The sequence below is a fragment of the Gorilla gorilla genome, chromosome 3, assembly GCF_029281585.2.
Source record: "Gorilla gorilla gorilla isolate KB3781 chromosome 3, NHGRI_mGorGor1-v2.1_pri, whole genome shotgun sequence".
Lineage (NCBI taxonomy): Eukaryota > Metazoa > Chordata > Mammalia > Primates > Hominidae > Gorilla > Gorilla gorilla.
Window position 1 is genome coordinate 159,064,542 of NC_073227.2, and position 25,494 is coordinate 159,090,035.

Here is a 25,494-nt window from a genome sequence, read left to right on the forward strand (position 1 = left end):
TACTGCATGTCCATGTGTACACATTATTTAGCCCCCACTTATATGTAAGAACATGCAGTATTTGACTTTCTGTTTCTGATTTGTTTCACCTAAGGTAGTGGCCTCCAGTTAAGAAAAGGAAAGAAGGAAGGTGTATTAGCCCGATCTCACACTGCTATAAAGAACTGCCTGAGAGGGGGTAATTTATAAAGAAAAGAGATTTAATTGACTCACAGTTCCACATGACTGGGAAGTCCTCAGGAGACTTACAATCATGGCAGAAGGTACCTCTTCACAGGGTGGCAGGAGAAGAAGAAGCAAACAAGAGAGGAACTGCCAAACGCTCATAAAACCATCAGAACAGCATGGGGGAAACTGCCCCATGATCTGATCTCCCCCCACCAGGTCTCTCCCTCAACACCTAGGGATTACAATTCAAGATGAGATTTGAGTGAGGACACAAAGCCTGACCAGATCAGAAGGTAAGGAGGCAGAGAAGGAAGGAAGAGAGAAAATAAGATATATAGGTAGGGAGGGAGCAACAGAAAGGAGCCACTAAAAAAATAGATGTGCATAGCTGAGTGTTTTATGGTCATTTTAATTGAGAGTATGCTGTGTTCTGAAGTATATATCCTCCTGAAATTCATATGTTGAAAGACTGATCACTATGTGACAGTATTAAAAGGTGGGGCCTCAGAGAGGTGAATAAATCATGAGGGCTCAATGGGATTCGTGTTCTTATAAAAGAGGCCCCAGGAAGCTGCCTTGCCTTTTCCACCATGTGAGGACACAGCAAGAAGGTGCCACCTATGAATGAGGAAATGCGCTCTCACCAGACACCAAAAATGCCTGCACCTTGATCTTGGACTTCTCAGCCTCCAGAACTGTGAAAAATAAATTTCTGCTGTTTATAAGCTACTCAGTCTATGATATTTCGTTATAGCAGCCCAAATGGACTAAGATAGAGTGCCATGAGAAAAACATCCAATTACAATAACTCATGTTTCGATGACACATTTTCAAATATGAGAAAGAAATTGGAGCCAACTATTTTACGGATTTGACAGAACCAAAACATTTTTCCTGTTTTAAAAGATAACGTACAGGCAATCTGTGTCATACAAAGTCTTCCAAAGAGAAAATTTTCAGTGGCACACTTAAAATGGAAAATTAGGAAAAATTTGTTGTTAATATCCTTTGATCATCCTTCCCTCCTCCCTTTTTTAGCTGAATATTTTTGTTATATCTTGCTCTATTCCACTTCCCTAATTGTATCCAATTTTCACTAAAGTGCCCCATGACACAAAATAATTCCTTCTTCACTGATAACTTATTTTTCTTTACTTATAACAAAAAAGAAAAAGCAATTTTTGTTGGAGAACTTCATGCAAAATGTGAATGGTTGCTATAAGCCTTAACCTCAAAGAGGTTATTTTTTCTAATTAAAATCAATTAGAAGTATATGTAGGAAGGTTTTTTGTTTTGGTTTGTTAATTGTTTGTTTTGGCATGGAAACTTTCAAAGTATACCTTGCTTACTCTGAGAGAGTAGCCTTTTATTCCGTGTGTTTTTAGACTAATTACATAACTATTCAGTAGCCTTTCTAATAAGTTGGGGACCTTTGGTAAAAACTGACAACTTATCCTTTTGTTTGTAGCCTTGTGGCATCTTCTTGACTCCTCCCCCTATTTCTAGATTCACTGTCATTGGAGGGTTTATTTCTCTCAAGTGCTACACCAGGGTGATGATGAGAGCAGGTAGTGAATGATCAGCCTCATTCAGTGAGCAGCTATGATTAGAAAGCCTTCTCACCGTTTCCCCAGTGGTCAGGTCCTCAGATATCCCTGCTCACCCACATGCCCAGCCTGTTACTACTGTTCCAAGCCCACCACATGCTAGCCTAGTCCATGTTAATAAGTTTCTGTCTCAATTTCTCAACACTTTCTCTCTTCCGGGACTAGAGCCCTACCATGACTGCATCTCTTTTGTGAGACCTGGACCCTTCATCACCCTCAGGAGCCAGGGTCCCGTAAACATTCTCCTTTACCACCTCCAGTCACTCACACACACTCACTCAGCCCAGGTCTTCTTATCTGTTACATGGAGCTAACACATCTTCATAAGGCTCTGAGAAATACATAACGTAAAGAATATAAATTACTCAGCCCAGTGCCTAACTGGAAAAGTTGAGTAAAATAGCTTTGACTATTTTTGCAAAAAGAAACAACAGAAGCATAGATCTCCTAGGCCGGGCGCAGTGGCTCACGCCTGTAATCCCAGCACTTTGGGAGGCTGAGGCGGGTGGATCACGAGGTCAGGAGATCGAAACCATCCTGGCTAACACGGTGAAACCCCGTCTCTACTAAAAATACAAAATAGCCGGGCATAGTGGCGGGCGTGAACCCGGGAGGCGGAGCTTGCAGTGAGCCGAGATCGCGCCACTGCACTCCACCCTGGGAGAAAGAGCGAGACTCTGCCTCAAAAAAAAAAAAAAAAAAAAAAAAAGAAGAAGAAGAAGAAGCATAGATCTTCTATTTCTCTCCCTCTCTGATCTTCTGCCTCTCTCTTAAAAGGATGCTTATGATTACATTGAGCCCACCCAGATAATCCAGGATAATCTCTCCATCTCAATATTCTTAATTTGACCACATCTGTAAAGTTGTTTTTGCAACACAAGGTAACATGCTCACAGGTTTCAGGGATTAGGATATGGACATCTTTAGGGTGATATTATTGAGTCTATAATAAACTAAGATGAGCCTCTCTATATGAAATGCGAAGTGAGATGTGTCTTCTACTTACTTAAAGCTGTGGTTTGTTACTATGTGCATATGTCCACTAACATTTTAAACTAGTTTTTTAGGGCTCTTGAAGAATGTTTAGTTTTGAAAACAATCACTGCACTTTGAACTTTAACCGTATCAGTGGAACCCAAGCGAAAGACATTTCAAAGAGGGTTTAGATTTAAAGCAAATATCTATTCACTCTAATCTGCTTTAAAATCTGTTGTTTTCCTGGAGAGACTTAATCAGGATTCCAAATAATGAATCAAAATGAAAAAAGGAATGCAGTGCACATTTAAAAAGCATATTTGCCATTCATCTATACCAACTAAACACTGTCAAAATATACAGAGCCTACATTTATGAATCAGTGTTTTAAATACTCTACCATAGCTGATAATTCATTTGCTAATTTAAGTAATATTTGATATGATTTACAGAAAACTGGTGACCTTCAGTCCCTGCTACAAAATACAGTATGTGGATCTGTGGAGATATTTTCATTCACTCATGGTCATTAATACAAAAGGCAATGTATTTGATTAAACACTATAATTAAACTGCATAGTGGAAAGAACTGAATTAAAAAAATTTATATACACACATAGGTATAAAATAGTTAGATCTCATTTAATGTCCTGTAGGGGAAGACATATTAGAGTCTGAACTCTAGAACCAGATCTTCTCAATGCAACTCACTAGCTCTGTGATCTTAGAAAAGTTCCTTAACTCTGTAAACTCTTTTTCCTACCCATAAGATAAGGATAATATATGTACTATATGTCATATTATTAGAGGAATTTAATGAGATTATATAATATTAAATCTATACAAGATAGATCTATATTTGGTATATAGTAAAAGTTTGAATAAATATGTTACTATTCTTACCATTTATTTTACCATTTCACATGCTAAGATTTTAAACAAACTATCTTCCTAATCTCCTTTACAGATCACTGAGAACTTGCAACACAGAAGCCAGAGTGAATGTTGCTCTAGAGTAAGTCTTATCAGGTCTCTCCTCTGGCTTACCAACTCAGGCTAAGGGAAAGCAAAAGTCCTTACAATGGCCTGCAAGCTCCCTCAGTTCTTTGACAGTCGCTGCTCCTCCCCAACTCCTCAGTCCACTCCCCATAGTGCCTTTTGTGCTGTTCTTGAGGGAATGCCATCTTTCTTCCTGCCTAAATGCATTTACCCTTGCTCTTCTTTCTCTTTGGAACATTTTAGTCCCACACATCTGCTGGCTTCCTACCTCTTCCAAATCATGAACACTGACGCCTTCCCTGCCCATCCAGGATAAAATAGCCCTTTGCTCCTCACAACATTCTCAATTACTTTCTGGTTGATTTTTCTCCAGAGCACTTATTCCTTTTCTATCATATGTTATAAATTACCTGTTTTTCTTATCTATTGCCTGTGTTTCCCATGCATTTATAAACTCTAAGAAATCAGAAAATTTTGTCTCTTTTCTTCATTACTGCATCTCCTTTGCCTAGAACAATGCCATGGAGATATAAGATATTTTGGTGCCTTTGTTGAAATTGATGCTTTCATTTTCTTTCAAATGAGGGAGAGCCAGACCAGAGCCCCTCATTCACTGTAAACCCCTAATACCATCCTTTGAACAGCATGCTCCCCTCTACTGTTCTCCATTGTCAGGACCAGGTTGTTGATGGGGCTTCCTGTCTAATAATTTTTACACATTCCTGGCTCATTTACTTTACCCCTCACATTTCATGTGGCAAGAGCAAGTATGACTGGAATATATGATATTATGGGAACAGCTTCAAACTCCTTATTGCCATTTGATAAAATTTCCACCCTCTTTATAATAGTCATCTTCCACTGTTGATGTTTTACTTTGCTAATCACACATGATTCCACTTAATGTTCATGGTAATCCTGTGAAGTACATACTACAATCCCTATTTTACAAATGAGGGAACAGAGTCTCAAGGAGTTTAAGGAAATCTGAAGATGGTGAGTAAGTCCCATGAGAAGTGACCTGGACTTAAAGATGTCTCTCTCCGAAGTCTATGTTCTCAGCATTCTGTTATACTGCCTCTTCAACTGTGGAAAATCTGACACCATTTTTAAAGTCTTGAAACCTAAAACTGCATTATTTTCTGGCATCCCCAGAGAAAAATTAGTAGTTGAAATATATATCAATGTATTTCTACTCCATACAAATTCCAATAAAGATAAATGGTTTCTTTTTATGTTTCTTAAATATGTGTGAATTCCAGATGTAGCTTTGCAACAAAACATCCTCTGTGTCGCTGTAAAAGGCAGTCAACACTTCTGCTGATAAAGGATGGTATAAGAATAATCAGGATATTCACATGAGATTTAAGTCAGACCAGAGAAGAATCTGATTTATAAAGTTGACTAAGTAATAAAGCAGACAGCCATGCTCAAAAGAAATAAACATTGAAAACAAAAGGAGAATGGAGGGAAAAAATGAGTCAATACAAATTATCTGTAGTAAGAAATAAATTAAAAATAAAAATGGAGAAAACATCCTGAGTATGAAAAAAAAAGTCTTCTGGATGAGTAATATCAGATCACATATGTGCTCTCAGAGTTAGGGTTGAATTGCTGTCAACAGATTCTAGAGGGGCTCGTTTTCCTGACATCTCAATGTGCATATTGCATCTTCCTAAACAACAAATGCTCACACAGAAAGGACATTACCTGGAGCTCAGCCAAGGAGGTTTACCAGCTTACAGGAACACAGTCTATATTTTATTCCTGCATTTTTATTGCAATCATTATTTTAGTCTCACAAATATTTTTCAAAATTTATTCCCACCTTTTTTGTTTTTTAGCCTATCTGAAAAGCATCAGAGCTCACCTCTCCACTTTTGCAATATGCTCTTCAGTTTAGCATATTATCTTTAACAATTATGTCTAAAAATTACAACCTAATTGAAACAGACAAAATACCACCATGTTGAGGTGAATGTATTGCATAAATAATTCCTAATGATATTCAAGAATATTTTGTAGTTGAGGACTTATGCCATTCTATTCCTTTAAAAAAATACATTGAAAATATATCCTTAATGTTTGCCCAACCGTAGGTTCTTAAGAATCATGATCATGTGCCTAGTTGACATATGACTTCATCACATACTTCATATTGCTTTGGTGATTAAAAATGTTTTTAAATGACTAAATTAAAATATACAAATAAAATACTTGAAAACTAGGAAAAGCTAAAACTGTTAACGTTACATTATATTTAAATCAAAACCCACAAAATCTAATAAAAAATACAGTTCTGTTTCCTCATTACCTAGGGTGAATAATCAGGAGGAATCAGTCTTTTGCTCTTTTCTTTAGTTGCAATTGATACAGGCACCAGTTTTGCATGTTATAGGTGTCAATATACCAATCTTATTTAACTCTAATTGCTCTATGTTACAGATCAGGGAGGGAGACATGAAGGCAAGTTTCAGCTTTGGCTACAGTCATTAACTTCTAGTCTCTTAGAAGCAGTGCCTGCTCCAACATGTTGAAGAAACTTGGGCCCAACTATTTCTACAAAGCTCTGTTAAGAAGGCTGAAATTTTGGGTAACCCTTGGCACGTGAGAAAAACATTCAAAACTGCTGTCGACAACGGGTGGAAATTTAACTAAATTCAACCGGAATCTGAAATTTTGCTTCACTCAATGGATTTTGTTATATTACATTTATTTTAAACAGAAACAGGCAGCCAAAACCAAACATGTGTTCATTAAAAACCCATTTTCAAGGCATGTTTATGTGCAGTGAAAAATAGGCACCTCCTGAAAGACAATGAACAAATAAAAATAGTTGATCTACAAATGTGAAGCATCAGAACACTTACAAGGTGATTTATTCTGATCTCCAGATACTAAAATGAAGCTTGAATTCACAAATAGCTTCAGCTGTAATGGTTCATTTACTCTCTTGACATTGGTGATATCACTACCAATAATGGTATAACTAGATCTTGATTAAACTTATGTTTATTTTCATTTGAAGCGCATTTCATTATGATCATCCTAATTGCTAACTTTTGAAGTTCACTTGGCATTTATTTGTCCATTTAATCCTCATAACAAAAGCATTAAAACTTACTCCAATGAGTTATCCTGATGTCTAATGAATTTATATATGTAAAGTGCTTTGTTCCTGGCACAAAATATGAATTTAGTAAGTGCTAAACATTTGGCAAGTAGTATTATTTTCCACATTTTACAATTAGAGAGAACTTTTAAATATAGAGCTGAGCTTCCAGGGTCATGCTTTTGCCCACAGTTCTCTGTTTCATACAGTGTGGACTGTATACAGTTAGAAGTCATGTGCATACACATGTCTTTAATGTCTAATTCTCTTCCTATACAGTTCTACACCATCAGTCTCATTTCTCACTACTCTCTCTAGCTATATGCTTTCCTTGCTTCAAAGTGACCTTTAAATCCCAGTGCTACTTCTTATTTCTGGACCAATTTCCAGGAAAGCATATTGTATCTTATGTCTAAATGTTTGTTTCAGGTATACCTATTTTCTGAAGCTTTTTCAGGTTGACTCCACCTCTTTTCAACTTCTAACTTATCTGTATATACCCTGACCTCTTAATATTCTTCAATTCTTTTCTTTGTATAGAGAAGTATGCTTAGGAATACATCTGTTATTCTCTCTTTTGGATTCTGAATTCTTAGGAAGTAGCAACTTTATCTGAAGTCTCTGTTGTTGTTCCATACAAAGTTCCAATGTATTATAAATTGTAACCTTCTAAGGACATCTACATGAAGAAGACTGCATCTTTGCCAACATGTCCCAAAGAATGATAATACATCATCAATGATCAAACAAAACTATAAGAAAAATTTGATTATGAAATTCAAATTTTTAACATACTAAATATTGCACTATTGTGATGTAAATTCCAAAGATTCAAACTACTGCTTTTCCTCCATTTAACAGGTCTGAAGTTCAAAAGCAAAACCTTCTATCCATTAATAAGTTGTATGCTGTATGTCTAAGAACTGGAGTATACAATTACACAAAGAACCCACAATGTTCAAATAATAAATCACCTTGGTATTTAGAAAGTATTGTGCCATGAATCAAAACCTTTATTAGAATCATAAGATATTTTACTTATGTTACATCAAAGTGACTATGAAATATTACACAGGTTTTTCAGTATGAAGTTATGTAAAATTTTTCTGATATGAGATTTACACATGATACATATTAATATGACAGTCTTGTATTCTAAAAGCATTCTTAGACTTGGGAGTGAGTCTGATAAATTAAGAATGGTCCTGCATGTCTATACTGTACCAGGTATTAATGGGACAATAAACAAATGATTTATCTTATTTAGGTCTCAATTTTCTCATCTGCAAAATGGATGGATTCACACAATCCTGACTTGTTTCTAAATTCTACCAAAAATTTCTAAATATTTCATACAATTTTTAATGATTAGAAATTATTAATAATAATAATTCATTTAGTCATCATATTCTATATTAAATATCTATGGCATTCATACTTCACTATTGAAAATCCATACTATAGTGCTACACTGCTGATGGAATTATATTATAAGCTGTGCTACTCTGAGCAGTTTTATAATTTATTCTACTTAGAATGTTTCTGTAATGAATATTGTCTTGATCATTATAGGAAAATAATTTCTCTATTAAGAAAGCTTTCAGAGAAAAACTGATAAAATACAAATATTGCACATAAATTTTCAATTGGGTGCTTTTAAAAAAATTAACTAATTCATTAAAGTAATTATAAAAATTAAATATATTTTCAGAGAGGGAGAGGTAAGGATGGTGGTATTTTACGGTAGTTTGTTACATTATTAGGATGTAAATATTCTTGCCAGCTTCTCCCTCTCTCCTTTGCTTCTGAACCTCTGTTTTTCTACTCTCAACTTATAAATGCAAAGAGAACTAGGGGACATATCAAAAAGCAAACACAAACATATCATCTTAGTAAATCACACCCATTTTCCAAGCATGAACATTGGCACAGTTTTTCTGAAGAGTATATTTCTTTACAGTGATCTCTATCCACATCAGCTCTGATTATCAGTAGTTGTAGAAAACATATTCAGACAGGAGAGACATTCAACACTGAAGACCAGGATGCCAGAGGCAAATAATGACTTATTAGAAATAATTCATTTTAGATAACACTAGGGATTTTTCAAGTAGATGCTCCTGGGTTCTCATGCCTGACAGCTGTGTGAGGTACAGAAATGGTAGCTACTTTCTGCAGTGGCTGTCAAAAGTAACAGCTTCTTAACTTTTTTTTTTTCAAATGGCTTTTTGTAATGGAAAGGAAAATATCAGAGAGAACGGAAATCAGATTATTTTATGCTCCTCCCTTCCAACAACTTTAAAGTAGATTCAGAGGTTGCCTTGCTAAGAAATTTGCTAGCAACATACAAATAAATCCATTTTCAAAGTAAAATGAACAAAGATGGCATGACTATAAACACATCAGCTACCTTTCTGGATTTGTCCTTATTTATCTCATCACTCAGTTCTTTGCTTCACAAAAGCTTGATTATTCCTGTTAGGATATATTAAGGAAAACATCATTTGAAAGGAAAAGGCAGAGCAAAGATCCAAGTAGTAGAGTATAAGAAGAAAATCTCCATTTGGCTTTACTGTTTTTTTCTTATGATATTGACCTTTATTATTTACTTACAGACTTTTAAAGCTAGAAAGGAAATGACACAATTATCTAGCTCACCTCCCTATTTTAAAGTAAACAAATTTTTGTTTCATTAATGAAATGCAAAAATAATTTCTGTACTATGATAATACAATATTTCCTAATATGAACATACTTTGATTCTATCTCTAGTATGCTGTTTATTCCAAAGAACATCCCTTTCAGCAGAGTAACTCTTAAAATTGCACAGCAATTGAAGACTTTATTTTCAAATATATTTGCAAGTAACTGTGTCCAGTTTTGAAGCCCTAGACTTAGGAATATATGTGTAATTTTTTTTAAGTTACCTGGTAACCTTAGGATAGGTTGCACCTCATCAAACTGGTTATATTATGTGCAGTTCAATGTCAGGCCTGCTGAATCAATTAGAAAAGACATAAACTGAAATATGAGCTATGTCTTGCTAGAATGAAAAATCAGATGTTATGTCTGTTTTTTAGTTTGATATGTGCCCTTGATCTTCAGCTGTCAGACCAACTTTGGATGTTATGTTTTTTATGGTTTACAAAGTATTCACAGGTGTGAGACCCCAATTTTTTTCAAAAAAGGGATTATTTCTTCACAATTCAAATAATCATATATAAAATACCTTGTCTATAAACTACATCTTACTGTTACCACTGAGATATGACATCATGAGTAAAACAGAAATCTAGTCTTACGGTTCTATGTTTTTAAAATGTACATAAACACACACATATATATTTACTTATTATATACTTATATATATCCACCAACACTTGAATGTGTATCAATTATAAGTCACAGAACTAAAAATCATACAGTATGTGTAATTTTTTATTTGTATTCAAAATCTGTAAACTGAACACAAAGTTTGACAACTTATGGGGTTATAAACCACAAACAGGCATAAACATGACCAGAAATTATGGTTTTTTCCCTTTTTATTCTGAAATTAATTCTGTGAAATTTATTCACAATATCAAGCTAAAGTTTGGAGAGATAAGGAATCAGGAACTACTAACATCTGTGACCATTATCTCTACGATATGGGAAAAAAATCTTTAATAGAAATCTATGAAAAAATAACATTGTCAATATTATAACAATTAGGAAGGAAAGAATAGGGAGAAGAAAGAATAGGGAGAAGAAAGATTAGCCAAGCTAATTATGTGTTGAAGTAGATTTTTATCTTGTACTTTATTCCACTATATTTATTTAAGGGTGCCCAGGAATATGTTTTAATTAATTTGTAATATTGTTTCTCAATAAAAAATCTTCAAACTTTTCACTAAAACATATTATTCACTAAAATCTGCATTGCTCCAAAGAAAATTTTTAGAAAATTGCATTCTATTCAGTGGGCATAATTAGAACCATAAGGCTTCCAAGAACTTTTTAGAAAGTCCCCTTAAATCTTTGCAAATTTTTAAAATAAGAATTCCTGCCATGCACAGATTATTAGGTCAATATTTATATTAAAATAGAGAGAAACAGAATTGTAAAACATGAAATAATTATGTTTGGCTATAATAGTTAACATTCTCCAAAGTGTTTTAATATATTCAAACTTATTTAGTTGAAACAACTCTATATCATAGGTACTTAGTTATTATTACATGGCCCAAGCTTCATCTGTATATCAATTTATCTCCCTGATTATTTCATCCTACCATTGTACCCTTCCCATGGCAACAACACCAATAACCAAAAAACCATCTGAGCTCAACCTGGTAGGTAGGTCATAAGGAATCCATCTCATATGCATCTGTATTTCAAATCCTAGTTGAAGTATTAACAATCTAACATTAAACCCTATTTTAAATATCTGAACACCAGTATGTCCAGTTACAGGGAAAGCCCATTCACTGTTGGTAGAGAGATGATATTGTCTTTGTCTTTGTTTGTGTTTGTTAAAATGCCTCAAAAAATAGGAATATTTTATATGCATTTTATATATATAGCATACCTCTGTATGTATCTGTACATGTGATAACTATTTAAATTACAAGTTCAAAAGTGCAAAATAAGCAGCACCAGAAATCAATGTGATGAAGAATATTTTATTTCTGGACTCAGAAAAATGTCTTTGTGACTTTGGTATACTACCCATCATTTGACAGAGTGAAGAAATACAGATTTTATCTGAGGCCTTCAGGTGCTGGCTTCATTTAAAATTACAAGCATCATCAGTTCATTCAAGTGTTTTGATAATAAAATTGTCAGTAGTCCAAAAGTGATTTCAAGATTTAATTATTCATCACATGATTAAAAATAAAATTAATATTAACATGCAAATGTGTAGTTTTCTTAACAATATTGGCCAATATTATTTTAAAGAACATCTCTGAATGTTTTCACGTAAGAAAAGAGACTGTCCCAGAAATCCTGGACCCAGTTATCCTGAAGTTTCCTCTGATTCATCAAGTATTTAAGTTTCCAGGCCAACAGAAGCCTGAGGCTCAAATATTTGTAGCAAATTGGTGACTCAGGGCAACACAGCAGAACCCTGAGAAACAATGAAGAAGGAATTGTTTATAATCTTGTGCTCAGTTACACAAAAGATACACATTTATTTTCACCACCACCCACCAAAGACCCCAGAGGATCCAGAGGCTATAATAATAGAATATGTTACCAAAGGAAATACAAGATGACCCATTAAATTTGAATTTCAGATACACAAACAAAAAAATTTAAAGTATGTTACAGGCACTATTTGGAGTATACTTATACTAAAAAAAATGTTGTTTATCTGAAATTCAAATTTAACTGGGCAATTTTTATTTTTGTTTTTGTTTTGTTATTTTGATAAATCTAGGAACATCTTTACCTCCACATACAATTCAAGGCTGATCAGTGAGGGAAGGATAAGCGCTTTAAACAAGAGGCTAGGCATGGTGGCTCATGCCTGTAGTCCCAGCACTTTGGGAGGCTGAGGTGGGAAAATTGCTTAAGACCAGGAGTTTCAGACAAGCATGGGGGAATATAGCAAGACACCATCTCTACAAAAAAACAAATTAGCTGGTTATGGTAGCAAATGCCTGTAGTTCCAGCTACTTGGGAGGCTGAAGCAGGAAGATTGCTTGAGCCCAGGAGGTTGAGGCTGCAGTGAGCCATGATTGCACCACTGCACTGCAGCCTAGGTGACAGAGCAAGACTCCGTCGTAAGAAAAAAAAAAAAAAAAAAAAAAGAGTTTTAGATAAAAAATGAAACTGAAATTCTAAACCAATCTAGGCCAGACTGGACTTTTTTCAATACAAAAGTGACAGGAAAGTTTTAAGTCTCCCATAAATCTCATTAAAGGGTGACAAGGAGAAAAAAAGTAAAAGAGTTTCATGTTTTTATGCCCCTCCAATTTCAGATTTTCTCAGTAAGACAATTAAATATCCAGAGCTTGATAATTGAGTTCAACTCTGCATTGTTATTCATCCTATCTTAGTCCGTACAGAGTCATCATTACCATCCCTAGAAATAGATGCAATGAGCATTTTAGAATAATAGTTGTGACATTCTTTGAGGACAAATGCAAAAGTTTTGATGTGGATTCTCAGACATCAGTGCAGGTTTGGGAAATACCGACAGCTGAGATGGTGCTGAAAATGAGAACTCTCCAGCCTCTCCTTTAAAGCCTCTGTGACAGACATAAAAGTGCTTGTCTGGATGTTTAAAGTGGGAATCTCATGAATGCATTCTTGATAAAGCTTGCTGAAGATGGTGATTCCTCTGCAGTCTCCAGGGAGCTCTTGTGAGAGAGGGATGTCTAGAAAGTGACATTTAAACACAAACTCAGATACTGATTTTTCTTTAAAAAATTGAGCCTCTACCTATAGAAATAAGGAGAAAAAAATGTATAAAAGTGGCCGAAGTCTTACATTCTGACTTCCCTCCCTAAAGTGTTTGGGCATGCCATAAAAGAAGCAGGCTCATCTAATAGAATGGGCAGAACAATGTATGCTATCCAGCTACTTGGGGAAACTCAGGAGGCACAAAAATACAGGGAATTCTGGACCTGTCCCAGGGAGACACTTTTCAGCCTTGATTAGAATAGGCCATTGAGATGCTTAGAAGACTGATAGCTGATATGAAAAAGAAAGCACCTTTTCCTCTCTGTCCTAGGGACTGCAATGTGCCAAAAATGCCTCTACATGAAAAGATATAAGAAATATCATGAGAGAGCTGTAGGAATAAAATGTTTAAAGATATATCAGAAGGAAAGGAAAATAAATTCTCCACATATATGTCATGGTTATAAACTTTGCTCTAAAACGATGTCCAAAAAGTGATTAAAGATAGCAGAAATGGTAACCAGGTTCAATTGACAAAAGTTGTTGTTGTGGCCATAGTTAACATCTTTGAAGGCAGGCACAAGCTGCAGGAATAACAAAGGAAGCCTACTGTTATAAACTAAATGTCTGTGCTATGGTTTGAATATACCTTCCAAAAGTGTGTTGGAAACTTAATCCCCAATGCAACAATGAGGTGAGGCCTACTGACAGGTAATTAGGCCATAACGGTGGTGTCCTCATGAATGAATTAATGTTGTTATTGCAAGAGTGGATATGTTATAAAAAGGGGATTTCGGTCCCCTTCTCTCTCTCTCTCGTTCTCTCTCATCCTTTCTTACCTTCTCACCATCTACCATGACATGATGCAGCAAGAAGGCCTTTTCCAGATGTTAGCCCCTTGATCTGGGACTTCTCAACCTTTGGAACTGTGAGCCAATACATTTCTATTCATTATAAATTACCCAGTCTGTGGTATTCTGTTCTAGCAGCACAAAATGGACTAATACAGTTTGTGTCTCCCCAAAATTCATATGTTGAAGTCTTAATGCCCAATGTAATGGCATTAGAAGATGAGGCCTTTGGGAGGTAATCAGAATTAGATGAGGTCATGAGGATGGAGCACTGTGATATTAGTGTCCTCATAAGAAGAGAAAGAGACACCAAAGTTTCCTGTTTTAATTGCATGAGGACATAGTAAGAAGGCAGCCATCTGCAAGCCAGGAAGAGGGCCCTATGCAAGGACCAAATCTGCCAGCACCTTGATCTTGGACTCTCTAGCCTACAGAACTATGAGAAATAAATGTCTGTTGTTTAAGCCACCCTGTCTGTAGTATTTTGTTATGGAAGCACAAGCTGATTAAGACATCTACCATTCCCCTAAAGCTAATGAAGTTGATTTTGGAAAAGAAGGATAGAGAGTTCAAAGTCACTGAAGAGAGACAGAGAGAAAAGACCAAACTATGTACAATCACGAAGATCCCTGCCAGGGCTTTAAGGGAACAGATGATGACTTCTTGGAACATTGTTCATGTGATGACTTCAGAGGCTTGGGAGTAAATCAGACAGACTGACCCTGTTTCCTTGAATGAGTGCTTAAGTATTCGATACCAACTTGGTAGGTCTTCTGCTCATGAACTGATAGGATTCTACCAGAGAGTTAAAAATATACAGAAAGCCTAACTTGTGGCAGGCAAAGAGATAAACTCAGCTGCATAAGATGCTTAAAGAAGCCCCCTCTGAGAATGCAGCATTTAAGATGAGAAGGAGCCAGCCTTGAACAGCGGAAGGCAGAAGAGAAGAGCAGTCCAGACTGACGGGACAGTGCATGCGATCATTTCAAGGTGAAAAAAATCATGGCATGTCTGAAGTACCGAACAGAAGTCAGTTTAACTAGAGTATAGTGAGAGAGCAAGTCACTCAAAAGAATTTAAAGAGGTAAGTTGTAAGTTGAACAGGAAAATAAATGAGTGAATAAATAAATGATTACTCTGAAGAATGATTGCATTCCACTTATTAGACAGAGTTGTGAAGGAGGGATTCTCTAGGTACACAGTGAGTCATGGCAATTTTATAGAGGAAAGAAAGCAAAATGAATTTCTAAGACCTACAGAAAGAATAGCATTTGAAATCTTGGGGGAAAACAACATGTATGTCAGTGGACATGGAGCTCTGTGGTCCAAAGGCCCAGGAAGTAACAAATGGTAAGAAAGACACACTTTTCTTGATGTGCCAAGAAAACTGATGGAGGAGAGATTCCTCCCCCATGACCCCACATTTGAAAAGTGTCAGTGCAAAGAAAAGCTCCAGTGCAAAAGCTTGTTGCTTTCCCTGAAATTGCAAGATCATCCCTCAAAACAGGTGTTAAGTGGTATCCTGTGTACTTATAATTTTCTTAGTTAGCAAAGAATAGCTTGTAAAACTCATTTTTGAGAAAATGGTGGTTACTCTCATTGATAATTATTAAATATGATATAGTTAATAGTGAGAAGAACTATCTAGATAACTATAACTGTCAATTTCTTGATGCTAAGTAGAATTTAGTCTTCAAGAATGGAGGTTTTTAAATTATTAAAGTTTGGAGCTAGAAAGTAACTTGAAGCAAACGTCATTCTCTCTCTATTTTGCAAATTAGGAAAGTGAAACAAAGATGCATTAATTTAAGAATAGCAATAATGCATTTAATATCGACTAGTTTCATGTACACTTCCCATTGTTCTTCTTTTGTCCCCAAAGTTAGCATAAACAAGATTTCTAAGAACTCTGGAGAGTGTAAGTGGTATATAAGCACAATATTTTCATTACTAAATTAAATAAATAGAAAGGAATGAAGGTTTTTATCTATTTATTTCTTGCGAGAGAGAAATTTGGGGGACTTGACATTTCCTTCTTTGCGCATACACAGTCGTTTTTAGAAATGATGACCTCTAAATCATGCTTGTGTTGTTGCCTAAGGAGCCATGCCTTAGCTAACTCAATAATCTTGCTGCAAAAGTAACCAGTGATCAGATGAGAAGATAAACAATACACTGATCTCAGAGACATGAGTCTGAGATAGGTTACTAGTCTAGGACCCAAGTAAATTAGCAGGCAAGGATAATATCATCTGCAATTTAACGTGAAAAATTCAAGTTAGTGTAAACTGTATTATATTCTATGCATAGAAGATAAATCTCACAAGTAAACCCTCGCTATTAGAAATAAGTAAGATATACAAGTAAATTGACAAGAAGTTCCTCAGGATTATCACATATTAGTTTGGCTATACGGAAGACATAGAAACCACCCAGTTGCCAAGTACACTGACTTGAATCAAGTGGCTTAGAGAGTAATTTACAAATTTGAATGGCATTATATGAGATATGAATATTCCACAATTCCAAAAACTATTACACATTCCCATCCCATTCAATTGGATATTATCATTGAATGATCATTTTCTCTGTTCAATAACCACGATCTGTTTACTAATTAAATAATAATTATAGAAAGAAGTCAATATAACAATACATTACAAAATTATCTACTAGTTTTTGATGTATAATAATAATACATTACAGACTGTAATAATAATATTTAACACTTTATCATGTTGGATAAATGCAGGAATCATTGTAAGTGCTTTTAATTAATTATTTGATTTATCACCCAAGCAAACCTTGAAGTAAAAACATTTATTATCGCCATTTCACAGATGAAGAAAGTGAAGTCTAAATAGGTTAAATTACATGCTTGAGGTCACAAAAACTAGTGAGTTGCAGGTGTAAGATTTGAATCCAGAAAATATGATCCAGAGCCCAACTTCTTAATTGTTATTCTACAGTACCTCAAAGTATACAGAAAAATGGAAAAACAGCCTTTCCCAAAACATTGTCAATGTTTACTTTAATAGTTTTTAATATCAATCTATTAGTGTTTCCTTGTTATTAAACATCTGTGTGTTATAAATTTATAATATAAAATTCTGCCTCATTTATAGATATTACTGTTACAAAAATACAGATTCTGATTTCAGTAAAAGCATATCAGGTAACTTGTATTAACTCTTAAGAAGAGCCAGAAAATTTGGGGCTAAACAATTTTTCTTTTAATCTGTTGAAGATCTCAAAGAGCTAGCAAAGCAGTCATGAATTTTAGGGCAAAGATATAGAGGATAAGGAGAAAACCTAGAGTGGCTAAGACAGTTATACGTTTGACCAACATTATATGAGAGATTTTGGATTCACAGCAATCGCATCATTCTGAAGCACTTACATCATTCTATCCTGTGCAGTTGAATAGAATGTGAGGGGTGAGCCTGGCATTTAGATCCTCTTTTCTCCCAGTGGAATCCACCTAAAAATGAAATAAATGTATTTAAATGATCTAAGATTGCTAGAATTTTTATCTGCCTAACAGATGCCAAGGCAAATCTTCTCTGAATAAAGATAATTGTATCTTAAGCCTCAAACTATTTCTACTAATCTTAAAAGCTAATATACAACACTCAATTACAAAGAAATAAACACATGAAGTGATAAATTCACTTGATCACTTTTGATAAATTAACAAAATAAGCAATAAATAGTAGAAACAGATCCTCAGTGAATCCAGATAAGAAAAAGAGAATTCAAAAGAAATATGCTGCCTAAGCTCAAAAAAATAAATGACAAGATTAAGAATTTTGTCAGAAAACTAGACACTACAAAAAAATTTAGGAATTCTAACTAAAAGGTACACTAGTCAAAAAAGAAAACTCAATGGATAGATTCAACAGCAAATTAGACACGACTAAAGAACAAATTGGTAAACTAGAAGATAAGTGAGAAGAAAATAAGCAACCTAAAGCATGGAGGGACAAATGAATAGAACATATAGAAAAGAGTATAGAAGACATACAGGATATAGTAAAGAGGTAAAAGGGTCTATTATATGTGTAATTGGAGAAAAGGGAGATAACAGGGCAGAAGTAATACTTGAAGAGATAATGGCCTAGAATTTTCACTGATTGTTTCAGTCATATATTGGGATACTATAAAACAGTGAAAATGAATGGCCTCCAGGTACATCAGAACAACGTGGGTTAATCTCCTACATGTAATATTGAGGCAAGGAAGCCAAACACAAAGAGTACTATATGATTATGTTAACATAAAATGCAAACACAGACAAAATTATATTGCAATTTGAGAAGTCAGAACAGTGGTTGTATCTTGGATAGAGGGAAGGAATACTGATTTGGTGGATCATGAGGCAGTCTTCTGAGTGTTGATAATGATCTATTTCTTGGTCTCGGCACTGGATACCCAGGCATATTTACTTCGTAATAATTCACATATTTTTTGTTTACTTTATTGTATATATGTTATATTTTACATAAAAGTTTAAAAACAAAATGAAAATAATTATTATGTGTTAGTGGGAGAAAAATTATTAATTCAAGAAACAAAAAAAATTTTTCATTCTTAAATCAAGAATTACATTTTAAGATTCATATTTGAAATATTTGATTATTGGCTGGGCGTGGCGGCTCACACCTGTAATCCCAGCACTTTGGGAGGCCGAGGCAGGTGGATCACCTGAGGTCAGGAGTTTGAAACCAGCCTGGCTAACCAACATGGTGAAATACAGATACCCCATCTCTACTAAAAATACAAAATTAGCCAGGCGTGGTGGCGCATGCCTGTAATCCCAGCTACTTAGGAGACTGAGGCAGGAGGATCGCTTGAACCTGGGAGGTGGAGGTTGCAGTGAGCCAAGATCACACCATTGCACTCCAGCCTGGGCAACAAGAGCAAAATTTCATCTCAAAAAATAAAATAGAGAAATATTTAATTATTAATAAGACTATGGATTTTTCCAATTTTCTAGTCTTTCTATAATTTCTATAATTTAGGACTTTCATGATTTTATAAAATGGTCTAAAACACCTTACTTTAGAAAAAAGCAACTATGATGGTGCATATACAATTTATCTTCTGCTTTCCATTTTTTCTGATTTCCAAAATAGTCAGATAGAATATGTGAATAATAAAAGCTACATGTGAATGTCTTCACTTTTTCAGAATCATGACCCTCTTTTAAATGGTAATACATGCAGGAAAAAATTTCTAGTCACAATATTTACTCTAGTTTGGATATAAGGCAGCAAGTAACAAGAGGTGTTCATGTGAAACTATCTGATTAAGTCGAATCCTGGTTGCTTGCTTGATATAGTACCATTGTTGCGTAATAATCTTTGTGATGATATCTGTGACCTTAAATCATATTTTAATGAGGCTTGAAGAAAGTATATGCAGTCACAAAGAGTTGAAACTATTTGATAATTTTCACAAGAAAACATCAGCATGCCAAATATAAGTAAATGCATAAAATTATCTTCACATTATTGGGTGTGAATGCTAAAATCAAGGGGTCATTTCACTGTTTAACAAACTCTTGGGAACAGGACACTTAATCATTTATAATTGAAACTGTAAATAACTGTTGATTATGTAAGACATGAATTACTCTGACACTTGACGAGAGAGGTCTGAAAAGGCATTTCTTCAATCAAGTGTATGAAAAACAATACCTATCATCCTCAATAATAAATTAATGTTGAAAATGCCAAGAGAAAAGTTAAAAGAATCTATATATCTCTACATTCTTTAAAAATTTATTTTTAGAGGCAAATCGATCCTCAAAAGAATTTGGAGAAACAAACAAATTCCACTTTATAAATCACTCATAGGTAGGATACCACCCATAATAAGAGACTTATAGAGGTCGCTCCTTTGTTGAAAACAAAAGTTTATCCACATGCTATTGTTTCTCTACACATTTTACTGGGAGAATTGGAGGGATAGTTTCTATTCTCTGTACCATTTCTCTGGTTATACATGTACCAAATTATTTTTGAAAAATCAAATTTATTTGTAATTGGTTTCATAGAATGATAGTGTTTTCCTTATATCCTTAGCATTTTTGATTAGCCTCCACAGTTCTTTGAGTCACAGAAATTTCTTGTTCATGCTTGGTAACTAAATTATCATATTTGTTTTGACAATTTGAAAATATCTGTTTTAAAATAATGATGGATAAATACACCAAAAATGTAACTTTTATGTAATCTTATTCTTTTAAAGAAAGATAACTTGCAAGAAAATAAAATTTAAATGTACACCACTATAAGTTTTTTCATATAAATAAATCAATGAATGAGCAAGTGCTTAGACAGCCAGTTGAACCTCTGTCAATAGGTTTATCACATCATATTAAAATTGTTTATTTCTTTATTCTTCTAGTGCATGTAAGCACTCCATATGTAGGAGCAATATCTTATTTAAATCCCCAGGACCTTATACAATATGGTGCTCAGTAACAATTCTTGAATGAAACTGAGCCATAAAAAGTAGTCTTATTCCTAGAATGCCTCAAGGTTGAGGCAATATCTGCTGGATGTGTTTTTACTTAAAATGAAGATTGAAGAGATGTAGAATGGTAATAGATAAGGCTATTGGGACATGTACACAAACAAATCTTTACTACATTCAGCATAGACTATTACTAGACAGGATAAACATTATATAGTTTCTATGAAAAACATTTTTATATTTTAAGGAAATATAAAAACTAAAGTGGAATTAAAAAGGAGAATCTGTCTGTAGTGTTTGGTACACGTGGGTATTGACTAAACAGGAAAGAGACCAAGATAGGGAGTAGCGGAGGAACAGGACTTCAAGGTAAGTGTAAGTGGTCTGTCTACAGAAGTAGGAACCAGAGAAGAAAAAATGACTGAGTAATCATGAGCTTAGAGTGAAATGTCATCAGAATTCGTGAGAGTAATAAACCAAGGGAAAATTTCCTTAGTCAAGGCATAATCTAGGAAAGGCATGTTGAGTTACTATTGCTGAGTGATGGTTATGGCACCTTAGGAGGTGCTCCTAGACCTTAAAAGAATTCCCTTTTGGACATTCCATTGAGAGCTCAGTGGCTTATTTCTGCCCTAAACCCCTTTCATCCTCACCTCTTCCATCTGTAGTTGTCCCAACATTCACAGATCTCTCTGCTATTTTACTTTCAAGTATTAGTGTCATGGTTTTCCACCTAAAGTTGGACTCACATAAGAATATCTTTTCTTAGGATCAATTTCCAAGTATGTGCATCGAGCATTTGACTTATCCTGTAGGTCTGGGTAGACTCTAATTTAATCTGTTCTTCCACTTACAAACCCTGGTTAAAGCTCCAAGTGAGATTTTGGCTACACAAGCTGATGCTAAAAAAGTGCATGGAGTCTAAAAGCACCATTGTCAAGTGAGACTGGAAATTCTCATTCTACACATGCCCAGTAATCTGTCTTTTGGGTAATTTCTTCCCAACCCACACTCTTTTCTCCATCAGCTCTGTGCCTATCCTACTCATAACATGCATATACATAATTGCATTTACCGTACATTTTGATTTGATTTTAAAAAGTAGTGGTGTTTTGTTTGCTTCAGGTATATCCTTATTCTTTTACTCTTATATGAATAAATGTCACTAGATTTTAATAAATCAAATATCAAAAAACTTTAGTACTCACCCATAGTCTGTGATAAAATATATATTGTGGAATGTTTCATCCTTTAAGAAATAATTTCTCATAAAACTAATATTTCTATCTGTGAAAATAATCAAATTTTTCAGACTGTTAAACTGTGAAACAAAATGTAATTATTTGATGTTCAGCTCCTATTTTCTTAAAAACATATTATAATAAAAGAAATATTAATGCAAGCAAGAACAAGAATGAGCCAAGATTTAATACATATTATCACCTAATTTTAAAGTATTTATTGAGTATTTGTTATATATTTAGCATGATGCTAGGCATTATGGAGTCATGTATGTTTGAATCCTCCTAATGTGTATGGTTACAGATGTTTGGTAGATTATAAATTTATAGAAATAACTATAGTAAAGGTAGGACAATAAAGAGATGAGGACAGTTACTCATAAAACACAAAGACTTTCTTGATGACAAACAGGCATGAACATAGACAGCCTATTTAAAAATAAATAAAAATGGCCGAGTGCAGTGGCTCATGCTTGTAATTCCAGCACTTTGGAAGGCCAAGGCAGGAGGATACCTTGAGCCCAGAAGTTCAAGACCAACACCTGGGCAACAAAGGGAGACCTCGTCTCTACAAAACAATTTAAAAAAAAATTATCTAGGTGTAGTGGTACATACCTGTAGTCCCAGCTATTCAGAAGGCTGAGGAGGGAAGATCATTTGAGTCCAGAAGATAGACAGCAATGTACTCTGTTTGTGCCACTGCGCTCCAGCCTGGGCGACAAAGCAAAACCCTGCCTCAAAAATAAATAAATTAATTAATTAATTTAATTAAAATAAAGCAGCTGGTTAAGATAAAAAAATTTAACCCCACTTGGAATCAACCAAATGGAAAATATGTTTAAATACACTATTTTTTAAATTGGCCAAAATTTTAAATTATGTCGTCCAATGGTATGATACAAAGCTATGCTGCAGAGCTGTGCTGATAAATGCTTAAGGACTTGCTCTCTGGAGGGAAGTAAAATAACACCTCCTATTTGTAGCATTTGCTGATTTCTGTTGTGTAAATACTCTCACCGTGGCTGATTGCAAGCTACCAAATACACGTCACTAAACACTAGATTGTGAAGCCATGCTTACGATAGGCTTTACTGAGCCAATCTGAGTAGACTCCAGCACACCTCTGATTGTGTGTACTCCTTGAAGAAACACGAATTAGGTAAATCTTCTGTAACACCAATTTGGCAATATGTTTCATTTGCCTTGAAACCATTTATGGCATTTTGACTCAGTAATCTTATATCCAGAATCTATCCTAAATAACTTCAAATAATTTTTTAACTTTACACAAATAGTTGTTTGCTGTCATAATAATTATGATAATGTTAATAATCAAATAATAAGTATAACACATCTACAGTGTAATAGCCATCATCAAAATCATGTTTATAAAAGGTATGAAATAACAGGGACGATGCTTTATTTATACAATTGAATTTAAAAGACAAGAAAAAGTGATCATGTGTGGTATGAACGCAATTCCTTTTTAAAACCTGTACATAGAAAAAAGAAGTGATAATATATTGATAATAATGGGTTTGGGTGCAATTTTTTCATTCCTTCATAGCCCAGCACCTAGAAAATATTCGAAAAATATTTATCAATCTTGAATATTTTCTGCTACTTTTCTACATTTCCCAGGTTTGTTCTAATATAATCTACTTAGATGAGCATTAAAAAGAACTTTAATTGTGCTAGGTATGAGAGAAGTATAAAACCAGGGTTGCTGGCTTGAGAAGATTATGGGAAAATAAGACCTGAAGCAATTAGGGAATAACAAGTGGTGGAAGAAGAGAAGGAGCACAGAGGAAAGAAGGTATGCAGATGATACTTAAGTTAGAATAGCATTTCCTTAACCACAAAACTTTTTTTTAAGATTGAAAGACCATATATAAGGACAGAAAATAATAGAAAAAACTAGTTCATGAAGAAAGACAAAGTTCAAAGCAAGAGCCCCCATAATTTGTCAAGAGATTAATCTAAATCACATTAAGAGATCTAGAGGTTGGCAAACTATGGCCAATGGAGCAAATTTATCCCATTGCCTGTTTTTTTAAATAAAGCTTTTTGGAACACAACCATGTCCATAAATTTGTATACTGAGCAGTTGAGACAGAGAACGTATGATCCACAAAGCCTATAATATGTACTATCTGACCCCTTACAGAAAAAGTTTGGCAACACTTGATCTGGAAAAGAAAGTTCAAAATTTAAATATTCCATGTTTTTTAAAAAAAATTATGTGAAATTAGATCTATCTAATCATTAGAAAATGTCTTCTGAAAAGCCAAAATGTCTGACTTTACTTCTCTAATTTCCCCAGTCCTTTGTGTGAATGTGTGTGTGTGTGCACATGTGTGCTTAGTGGTAAATCCACTTAAAAAGTCAAGGCCATGTACTGTTACATTAGAATTGGAAGATAGATATAAAATGCTCTAAATAAAATAGAGATTAATTGCAAATTCAAATGCATTAACATTATGTGAATGGCCAATTCAATAACTGATTATGTGAAAAATTAATTGCCTGCTTAAGTGGACAACCACACAAAACCACATATCCTGTCTCAGCCCACACAGGTGTTCCATGTCTCCCAGACTTCTCAAATGATTTGGCATTCATATGCCATGGCTAAAAAAGCCAGACGCATATTTTTAACATTCAATTATCTATTCATTCTATAAACATAATAAATGACAATTTTGTATTGGGAACTATATTAGTATTTAGGAATATAGTAAAGAAAGATGGTCCTTGACCTCAAAAAGAATGTCTCTCCCCCACTCCCTCCCCGACCATTGTTATATGTTGTAGGACGCATTCCAAAAATTACACATTCCTAAGGCAATTAGTTTATGTCTCTATAATGAAATGGACAAATAAATAAAAATGGCTACTGTTACAATTGATACTGAGAAAATGTGGTTTGGTTTGTAAAAATATTTATCAGAGTCTATTGCTTGTACCCAGAATTGCTCCCAGGATGGTGTGGAAAAAAGAGGTTGAAATTGAAAGGAGCAAATTTATTCTGCATAACTAAGTATATTTAACTTTTGATTCTACCTGGTGACTTGGGAAGTTATTTCTAAAACTTGGGAAATGGAAGTGGATTTTGGTTAGTGTGACGATGAACTCTGGCAGTATGTTGGGGGTCTGGAACCAAAAGAAATACATCATGAGTGAGTAATTTCCATATGCAGTCTGACCTAAGTGAGGAATTTCAAAATAACTTGGTACCCAAGTGTAGTTGGTGTCTACACTATAATGAACCTCCATTGTCTCTAAAGCCTGCTACCCAACACAATAGCCTCATATTTGTGCTTCTTTCGGGAAAGGAGACATGTCCACACTTGGGATAAAGCCCTGAGAACCAGGAAGAGACAGGCAGGAGTGGTAATAAGTGATCCAGGACTGACCGTGGAGTGAAAAATGCGCTTACTAGGTGATTGTAAGCACCACCAGGCAGGAATCATCATAAGCACCAGAAATAGCACTGGACTCCTCAGATTGTGTGGGATGGAGACTTGAATTATCTTATTGGACATAAAAGAAGACTTGGAGACTTGGAAACTTTCAGCTTATTATCATAAACCTGATTTTTGTTTTATGTTATGCTTACTTACATCACATCAACCTCCTTCAGTGGGATGCAAGCACACGTCATATTTGTC

The 25,494-nt window shown here is 34.6% G+C and overlaps 1 long non-coding RNA gene across 2 annotated transcripts in view; it reads right to left on the reverse strand.

Annotated features, from left to right (window-relative positions):
- Positions 1–10,281: 10,281 nt before the first annotated feature.
- LOC109026576 (uncharacterized) overlaps positions 10,282–25,494 on the reverse strand; it is a 39,075-nt gene continuing 23,862 nt past the window's right edge. The window contains exons 5-8 of one of the 2 annotated variants that reach the window (XR_010133514.1): positions 22,439–22,558; positions 21,791–21,869; positions 17,503–17,583; positions 10,282–13,226 (exon numbers count right to left, since the gene is read on the reverse strand). This is a non-coding gene — a long non-coding RNA (uncharacterized lncRNA). The remainder of the gene's footprint in view (positions 13,227–17,502; positions 17,584–21,790; positions 21,870–22,438; positions 22,559–25,494) is intronic. The other variant, XR_008679085.2, reaches the window with a different exon arrangement.